The sequence below is a fragment of the Callorhinus ursinus genome, unplaced genomic scaffold (genome assembly GCF_003265705.2).
Source record: "Callorhinus ursinus isolate GAN/ISIS: 27379988/994484 unplaced genomic scaffold, GSC_fseal_2.0 scaffold478, whole genome shotgun sequence".
Lineage (NCBI taxonomy): Eukaryota > Metazoa > Chordata > Mammalia > Carnivora > Otariidae > Callorhinus > Callorhinus ursinus.
The window spans coordinates 5,688-15,491 of NW_027397533.1; the positions used below are offsets into that span (position 1 = coordinate 5,688).

General features: G+C 57.9%; 1 pseudogene; it reads left to right on the top strand.

The window, feature by feature from the left end:
- Positions 1-678: 678 nt before the first annotated feature.
- LOC112815569 (histo-blood group ABO system transferase-like) lies at positions 679-1,564 on the top strand (annotated as a pseudogene).
- Positions 1,565-9,804: the final 8,240 nt, after the last annotated feature.

Consider the following 9,804-nt stretch of genomic DNA (forward strand, 5'->3'; position numbering starts at 1 on the left):
ATGGTTGGACAAAACTTCCAACCTTTTGGGGCCGGGGAGATGTAGACTGGACCTGGAAGCTCACACCCTTGGATTCAAGCCTGGGGCCTAAGCAAGCCCCCTCTTCTTCCTGGTGTCATCTTTTGCATTCCCTGTCGATGGGCTGGACCTGATTCCTGATGTGGCAGAGTTTGAGGGTGACCCCTCCTAGGAATACCAGTGGCTTACTGAGCACCTGGTCAGCAGGATGTCCAGCAGCCTTCCAGGGAGGACCCTACAGGAAGTGGAGACAGGTTTGTGGGGGCCAGTGGCAGCCCACTCAAAGCAAAGTGGGACGGGTGGCCGGCCCTGCTGATCCTAGCCACTCTGTAAGACATAGAAATGAGGGCTGTGCCCAAAGGTGCTTCCCTCCTGGAAGGTGGGGATGGGATCTGCAGGGGGGCGGCCAGTGGAGGGCACCTGCACGGTTTGCCCAGGAGCTCAGCACAGGGGGAGTGTTCCTGGCTCCAGCATGCTGTGGGGCTGCATGGGTTTCCAGCCTCCAAAGCCTCAGGCTCCCCTTTGGAAGATGGGGTACTGATGGCCCCCATCTCTGGGAACAAGCATTAAGGAGGTCCTGCTGGCAGATTCCCTCAGGAAGTTCAGGAGGTGGCTGTTGCTTAAGGCAGCCCAGGGTCCACCCCCTTGAAGAAGGTGCACATGTCCATGGCCCCCAACTCTGGGGTCCTGCTGCCAGCCTCTGGCAGTGACCCTCTTCCTGCCCTGTCCACTGCCCCTGTGGATGCATGGTCTTCCCTGGAGCTGTTCTTGCAGACGGCAGAGAAGCACTTCATGGTGGGGCACGGGATCAACTACTAGGTTTTCACCAATCAGCCGGCTGCCAGGCCCCGTGTGCCCCTCCCTGTGGGCCGGAGGGTGGTGGTCCTCATGGTGGACACAGGATCACTTACTACGTCTTCACCGACCAGCTGGTTGCTGTGCCCTGTGGGCCACTCTGGGAGGGCCGGAGGGTGGTGGTCGTCGAGGTCCACGGCGTCCTGCTCTGGCAGTATGTGTCCATGCAGCACAGAGTGATGATCAGCCGCTTCCGCGAGCAGCGCTTCCTCTGTGACATGGAAGACCTGGTGTGCGTGGACGTGGATGCGGGAATGAAGTTCTGGGACCATGTGTGCATGGAGATCCTGTCCCCCCTCTTTGGCACCCCACACCCCGGGTTTTACTGGGTAGCCCATGAGGACTTTAGCTACGAGCGCTGGACACAGTCCCAGACCCACATCCCCAGGGACCAGGGCAACTTTTACTACATGGGGGCCTTTTTTGGGAATTGGTGGTGGAGGTTCCCTGACTGACCTCGGCCTGTCACCAGGTGATGGGGGTCAACTGGGCCAATGGGATTGAGGCCGTGTGGCCCGATAAGTGCCACCTGAACAGGTACCTGCTGGGCCACAGGCCCACCAAGGTGCTGTCCCTGGAGGACCTGTGGGACCCACGGCTGCTGGGCTGGCCCCCCATCATTCCCCGGGTCATGAAGAAGCTGAGATTCATGGCTGTGCCCAAGAATCACCAGGACACCCAGAACTCATGAGGCGCTGTCCCCAGAGGAGTTGTGGGACCCGCAGCTGATGGGGTGGCTCTGGTCATGAAGAAGCTGAGATTCGGGCCATGCCCAAGAATCACCAGGACAGACAGAACTCATGAGGGGCTACCCCAGAGGCCATGCAGGACCCACGGCTGCTGGCCTGGCCCCTGGAGGACCTGCAGGACCTGAGGCTGCTAGGCTGGCCCCCCATCATTCCCTGAGTAATGAAGAAACTGAGATTTGTGGCTGTGCCCAAGAGTCACCAGGACATCTGGAACTCACGCGGGGCTGGCCCCATCTCCATCAGGTGGTGCTGCCTTGAGTGGAGCCATCAGAGCAGATTCCTACTTCTGTCCCCTTGAGGGAAACAGTGGAACCCAGCACTGCTTGCACGGGCATGCCAGCGCCCCAAACACTCCTGCGCACAGGAGGCCTGCCTGGGGGCATAAGTTCCTCTCTTTGTGGTCACTACATTTTGATTATTTCTGGGTCCTTTACAGCTGTGAATGGCTCCAGTTTTATGTCAGATGTTTTTCTGTGTCAATGCTGAGCAACCATCTTAAAAAGAACTATTGAGTGAAAAGGTTTTCTCCGTGGTTCTAAACAGACATCGCCTGTTGGGGCTGGCAGCAGTCCTGTAGCAGGCATGGGCCCAGAACGGGTGCTGGCTGGGTCTTCCCTCCCAGTCCTTACACCTCACTGCAGCCATGGGGCTTCAGGGTCAGGGTGCGCTGAGCCACCTCTCAGACTCCCCAGTGCCCTCACCACCAGAGGCCTTGGCTGTGGCCACTAGCTCGCCCTCCAGGAGCGTGGAGCCCTCTGGGCTATATAAGGTTCCTGCCTTGGTTTTAAATGGCTATTTCTGTGCTGGTGTTTTTGAAATGTGGGCACTCGCTCTGTCTGGATGCGTGTCCCCTTGGGATTCCTCAGTGACCACCAGCGGGTTTGCACTTGTGCACTTTCTCTGGACCACCTGCCTGCACTGTGTCTTAGCAAGCATTTACTGAGCTCAGTCACCCAACAAGGGGCAGAGCATGAGAGCGAGAACTAAGATACAGGCTCCCTGCTCCTAGGACCTCCAGGGACTCGCGATGGCCCCGACTTCCTGAGTCACTTCTTTTACCCATGAGACCCTAACCCCCCACTCCCCTTTCCCAGCCCCGGCACCCAGCAGCTCCTTCCACCTCTTTGAATGGGAGTGCTCTCCATCCCTCACAAGTGGGGTCCTCCGGTGTCGGTCCTTTAGGGACTGGGTTATTTCACATGGCATAATGGCCTCAAGGTCTGTCCCTGTGAGCCTGAACCTGACCCACTTCCCCCCCAAAGTGTGGCTCAGCCCTCTCCTGTCTGAGCCGAACCTCCTCAGGCCCCTCTGCTCCCCTCACCTTCCTCCTCAGCCTGAAGATGGTCCCAGCCAGTCTGCAGCTTTGAAGACCTGTTCAGTCTGGATGCCAGGCACATACTCCAGAGGCCTCGGGCCTCACCTATACCCCATCTGTCCACGTCAGGTGCCTGCCCCCCTCCCTCAGCTGACCACCTGCACCTCCCACAGGTGTCCCCATCTCAGGAGAGGGAAACACCAAGTCCAGACCCTTGGAGTCCTCTGGGACTTCTTGTTTGCTACCAACTGTCCCAGTAGTGAAGTGGCTACTGGAGGACATTCAATGTCCAAAAGATTTAAAGGCATACGTGAGTCTCTGCTGCCTAAGGCAATGGATAACAGTTGGGGCAAATAGAAACCAAGCAGAATCACCAGAAGAAAGACTGAGGAATGAGGAGCTTTAGGGAGGAAGGGTCTGGAAGTTTTGACGGCCCCTACCTGACCTTCAGATGCTCCTCAGTTACTCCTGTGCCTCTGGTATCTTCCTGGAACCCTGACATGGCTGTTTTTAGACAGCTCATCTAGCAGTACCCTCAGTTTCTGGGAGGCATATTTGCTGGAATCCTCAGTGTGTCCTGCTGCCCCACCGGGATCGTGTTTTGAAGGTGCTTTGTCCGGGCATCTGAGGAGCCAAGACTGTGGGTCTGTGACCTGGAGGGATTCTGAGCAGAACTGGTCGGATGGGAGGGCTGCAAGGCCCAGAGGCAGGTTTCCAGAAAGCCGACTGGGGTCCGCGGCATCCTACCGTTTTTGAATCAAAGCCCTGAGATCTTTAAAATGCCAGCAATGTTACAGCATGAGCCAGAAAAGCAAATGTCCCTTTGTACCCAACCCCACCTAAACTATTGGACGTTTCTTGTCACTTGAGCTGAGGTCAAAGGATTGGGAGTCAGGGCTTGAGGAGGGTCCTGGGCCAGAATTTGTATTTGGGAGACAAAGGCCATCCAGACAAGCTTGTGCTGAGCCTGAGGAGGGGGGTCTGTGTGGAGACCCCAGTTGCAGGCACTGCTGTCCACAGATGACCCCTCGGCCTGCCCCAGTGCACCTGCTGCTGGGGGAGAGCCTGCCCTCTCCTCTCTGGCTGAGGGCTCTCTCCTAGACCAGGTGCCTCCTTCCGTGCCAGCCATTGCCATCCTGCAGCCTGGGAGGGTGGCTACCCTGAGTTCCTCCAGCTGCTGGGGGAGCACCAGCCCCCTCCTCTCTGCCTGAGGGCTCTCTCCTGCACCAGGTGCCTCCTCTCCTGCCAGCCACTGCCATCCTGCAGCCTGGGAGGGTGGATAACCTGAGTTCCTCCAGCTGCTGGGGGAGCACCTGCCCCCTCTTCTCTGCCTGAGGGTTCTCTCCTGCATCAGGTGCACCTCCTCTCCTGCCAGTCACTGTCAGCCTACAGCCTCGGAGGGTGGATACCCTGACAACCCCCAGCCCTGGGGACAGAGCCAGTGTGACATGGTCTCCCAACAGGCCTGTACGCCAGGATGCCACAGTGCTCACTCTCCTCCTGCAGGCTCACTGTGCCACATCCTCCCTCAGTCTCCCTGGGCCCAAGTCTTCCTCTGTTCGCAGACCATCCTTGACCCAGGCTCCACACGCTGGGACTGGGAGCAGGTCGTCTGGACCTTCTGGAATCTCGCTTCCGTGCCCGTGACATGGGCACAGTCTGTCCTCACAGACTGCTCAGAGGAGACCCAACGCAGGAAGAGCCAGGCCACTGCAAGGGAGATGGCAAGTGACCCCAGAGGGAGCACACAGTCCTTGCAAAAAGCACCGGCTCACAGGACCCAGCGTGGGATGCGGGTGTCAGGCCAGGGGGCACAGGGAGTCCTGGTGGGGGTGGCCCTGGCGGGGAGGCCATGGAAGGGTCCCAGAAGAGGCAGGAGACAAGGAAGACGACAGGACAGAGCTTCCCAAGGAGGTTGATGGAAGGATCAGAGAATCGCAGAGACCCTTGGGAAAACTCAGAGACCCTGGAGATGTTGGCTGAAATGCTGGCATTTGGTCTGAAAAGTTGGTTCACAACACCGCCATCGACACTGGATGATTTACTCTTTGTTGGTTCTAGGAATCAGTAGGTACCTGCCAGTAGAACTCACATTGCATGAAGTCTAGGATATACTTACTTTTCATCACTTATCAGGACTAGATTTTTCTAGAGGAAATGCTAAGCTTGGGTCTTCCATTCTTTTCTTTGTGCAACTGGCCTGTGTTTTCAGGAGCAGATTTCTGGTGCTCATCACCACTGCTAGACCTGAGGACTGCCCCCGTCACCTCCCACAGTGGACGTGACCATGTGGTTTGGGGGGTGCTCACTGATGAAGCTCCAGTGCTCAGTACACAGCAGGGACCCCAGATCCTCTGCTGAATGAGGGAGGAAGGAGGGAGGGTTGGAGGGAGGGAGGGAGGGGGAGGGAGGGTTGGAGGTGGGGAATGAATGAGGGAGAGAATGAATGAGGGAGGGAGTAAAACCACAGAAGCTTGGTTCATAAATCAGGAGTCCTTATTTGGGGTGAAGTCCAAGGGCATCACAGCCCGGGCCCTAGATGGTGGCTCAGGGCACGTCCACCTGTCCTCCCAGTGCTGACCTTCCTTCTCCTTGGACCCGCTGTCATCCTGGATCCTCTCCCCCTCCTCCTCAAACAATACTCAATGTTCCCAGGGGCAGGGTGGCAGGAGGGGTGGGTCTTAGGAGGGGCTTCCCGGATCCTGTGCCCCGGATGACACCGGGACAGTAGCTACAGGGCATTCTATCATGAGACCTGGAACCGTGGATCCCATCCATCTCCTTGGGCATTAGTGTTGTTCCATTCCCTGCTCTCTCCAGCACCGCTGTGATGAACACTCCTGACAATACGTGTGTGAAAAACCGAGCCAGAGTTTCCGGGGCTGAGGCCGAGGCTGAGGATGGGTGCCCCTGTGGCCTGGGATGGGTGCTGCTCACTGTTCTCCCAGACAGGTGTGCCTGTCACCGTTCTCTCCAGGGGACCTGTACTTCCTCACGTTCTCCCCAGGGCTGCTGGTCCCCAGACCAGACACCTGCCAGTCTCAGGGTGACCAGCGCTGCCTCCATAGTGTTTCCTTTGCCGGAGTCCTTCCCCAGGTGCTCCCGCATCTCTGACACATATTCCCTGCGTGCCTATCCTTCCACCTTGGACTTGCATGTGTTTTGTCTCCGTCCCTGTGGAACCCAGAGACTTGGAGCGTGGTTTGGACCAGAGTCAGGTGAAACCTTTCTCTGGCCTTAGGTTGTGAGCAATGCTTTTGCCCTTTGTGGTGTGTCTTCCAGCTTTCTGCATTTCCCTGGTTTCTGTGTGGGTCACAGGAGTAACCAGCCCTGTTCTGTCTGGGGTCAGGCTGTGGTGTCCCAGCAGGACCAGGGGTCTCGGCCCCGAGATTGTGCCCACCATTCCCTTTAGAAATTGTAATCTATGTAATCTATGATTACATCTGATGTGTAATCCATCGGGGATGTCAATATCAAATAAGGGAAATTTTATGACAAATAAACACAGAAGAAAACGAGTCCCCTTCGAAAATAGGGGGCAGACACAAAGGCCCCTATTGTGTGATTCCAATTACAGAAACATCAGGAATAGGTAAAGGAACAGAGAGAGAAAGCAGCTTAGGGGTTGCCATGGTCTGGGCTGGAGGAGAAACGGGCAAGGAGGGCTTCTGGTTCGGGGATTCCTTTGGGGAATGAGATATTCTGCGGCAATGTTCTGGGGTGTGGTGGCACAGCGTTGGGCTTGTACTTAATGCTCATGATGTGTTCAATTGAAAACAAGTAATTTTATTTAAAACAAATAATACACAGTATATAAGACATGGAAGGATAAAATAACAGTTAATATGTACCAGAGAGAAAGAACACAGGGGGAGGGGATGAAACAATCGTGCGGGGTCTCGGGTTCCAGCGATGGAACTAAGGGCAATTGTACAAGGAGCTCTCCCTGCAGGGCTGTGTGCTCTGGATGTGGCTGTGGGAGCCCTGCAGGAGCAGGAGTAGGGGCAGGGGTTAGGATAGGGGCAGGAGCAGGGGCTGCGTTGGGGGAAGGGGGAGTGGCAGGAACTGTAGCAGGGGCAGGGGCTGGAGCAGGAGCAAGTGCCAGTTCTTCCTGGACAGCGCAAGGCTCTCCGTGGGCAGGTGCCAGGTCACCTGCCAGCTCCTGGTCTCCTCCTGAAGTCACTGCAGGCACCACTCCTCCCCCCAGATCCGGCTCTAGCTCCTCAGGTGGTGGAGCAGCTGTGAGAGGAGAAAAGCTCACCCCTATGCCTGCTCTCTGTGGGCCTTTGCAGAGACAGAGCCCAGCCCAGGGCCTCCCAGAGAAGCCACAGCCGGGTAGGACCCCTCACGGGGACGTCTCCCCAACTGCAGTCCACCTGCTGTGTTCTCTGTGTCCACTCGTTGCTCCTGGCCCCACACCAGCCTCTGGGGGCTCCTCCCTGTGGGGCCAGCACCGACCCGTCCCCACATACCACAAACACCCAGTCCCAGCCTTCTCACCCTCGGCCTCGGCCTCTGTGGGCTCCGGCTCCTGGACCACTGTCCGGTGGACGACCACCTGGGACAGTGGTCCGGGTGGTGTCGGAGGTCTTGCCTGGCAATCCCCAGCACCTGTTTCTCGGGATGCCTGTGGGGTCAACCCCTCTGTCAGGGAGGAGGGCATGTCCGCCAGCTGTCTCTCCATGCCCTCCGTGGCCTTCTGCAAAGACAGGGATCGGTAGCCGGCCCCGAGGCAGCACAGCCCTGCCCGGCCATCCGCACTGTCCTCCTGCCCAGTCCCCCTGCTGCTCCCAGATCTGACACAGACCTGTGTGTGCAGAGCCCTGCATCCGGGGTGCAGTGACCCATGGCTGCATGCCTATCGGGATAAACCTTGGACAGAACGGGCAGCGCCCACACACCCCATCCCACACTGCCAGGCTTGACCTTGAACATGACCTGCCCACTGGGTATCTGACCCCCATCAGTCTGCTCCTGCTTGGGGTGGCCCCACCCTGCATGACCCCTCTTTACACACACATACAAACACACACGCGCACACACACACACACACACACCCATCCACACACGTGCACCCACACACACACTCACTCATACACGCACACACACACAGGGAGGGCACCTGGGGCTACACAGGTCATCAGAGCGAGTGGGTCTGGGTGGCTGGCCTTGGGCCTCCTGCTGTCACCTTTCTGTCCTTCTGGCCAAATGGCCAGAGGCGGTGGGGAGCCCTGACATGAAATCCGCAGCGGGGAACAGCGTCTGCAGGGCGCGCTTTCTTCCGCCTGCAGCCTCCGGACCTCAGAAAGCAGCATGTGAACATCTTGGTTTGAGGATCTCCAACAAAATGAGCTGGGCAGGGGGCTGTCTGTGGAATGTGGGTGCCTGGTTACTGGGGTTCCAAATTCTGTTGGGCTCTGTGGTCAGGGAAGTGAAGTCACCACTGCCTGGGGTCCCCTTACCCAACTTCTTCCTCACACAAGAGCCCCCCGAGGGCCCCCCTCCCTCGGCTACTCAATGCTCACCCTCCCTGCATGCCCCATCCATACAGTGACACCCACACAGCCCACCCACAGCCCCCGGGGAGGCCTGGGTGCAGCCGGTGTCCCTGCTGTGAGGGCACAGAGCTGGGTTCAGACCGGACTCCTTGCGTGACCAGGGCTATGACCCTGGACAGGCCCTGTGCCTCTCAGGGCCTCCCCAGGCTCCCCATCTGCACATCGGGGTGTTCTGGCTTCTACTTCTAGGGACACCATCAGGGATAGGACCTCTACACATGTTCCATACCTGCCTTCACAGGAGGCTGGTGCATACTTGGCAATGCAAGGATGAGCCAGGAGCTGGGCTTGGCATGGAACACAGCTCGGAGGGGCTTGGGTCTATTCTGGGGTCCAGGCAAAACCACCCCCCTCCTGCCTGTGTCCCAGCCCCCGTGGGAAGGTAGTAATGAATGGATTCTGACCTTGTCCTCTCACAACACAGACTTCCAGGGCCTCCCATTAGGGTTAGGCTCAGGTCCCTGGGCCTCGTCTGTGCCTGTGTGCTGGGCAATCCCCACAGGGGCCCCTGGCACCCCTGAATCCTGGTCACACATCCCTGTGGAATCCCCTCCCCTCCAGGGTGGATGGCCTGTGGGACGGCGCTCTCAGGAATAGAATGGCACAAAATGCCGGGATGTCATTTCCAAGCTGGTGGAGGAAAGTCTATGACTTCTCCTGGTTCTCTCTGTCCTGTGTTCATTCTCTGTCTCCTTCTCTGTCTCTGTGTCTGTGTCTCTCACAGGAGCAGGATCTGTGGGTTCCATGGGCGATGTGAGAAACCACAGAAGCCTCCCTTGTCTCCGTTTCCCTCTCCGGTCCTGGTGCTCCATTCCTTCCTAAGGCCTCCTCCCCCTGACCAGAGCAGTGATTCTGGATCCTCTTCCACATGGGGAACCTGAGGCTGCAACAAGGAGGGCCCTGACCTTGGTCTCCAGACTGGTGGCCCAGTGCTCTGCCACGTTCTGCGTACCCAGGTCCTCTGCCCCCCAAGCCTCCAGTCTGTCCTCTGCTGAGAAGGACCTCGAGGGAGTACAAAGCATTTCCCCAGCACTGGGAGCACAGTGGGTCAGGGATAGAGATCCAAGGCCAACAGGCTCTTCTACAAGCCTGTGGGACCCTTGGGACACTGCATCTCTGCAGCACAAGTGACAGCAGAGTAAGTTGAGACCTTTTGTGCTATAGCCCTCTGGACTTGGGGCTGGGTATCTCTTCCTACTCCCAAGTGCCCAGGGTGGTGGTGGACAACGGAACCCAGACCCTGTCTTTTCCCAGTGCCCTGGTAACCCCCTGGGGCCCTTGGGGACCCCTGACCATCAGCCTGGCCTGT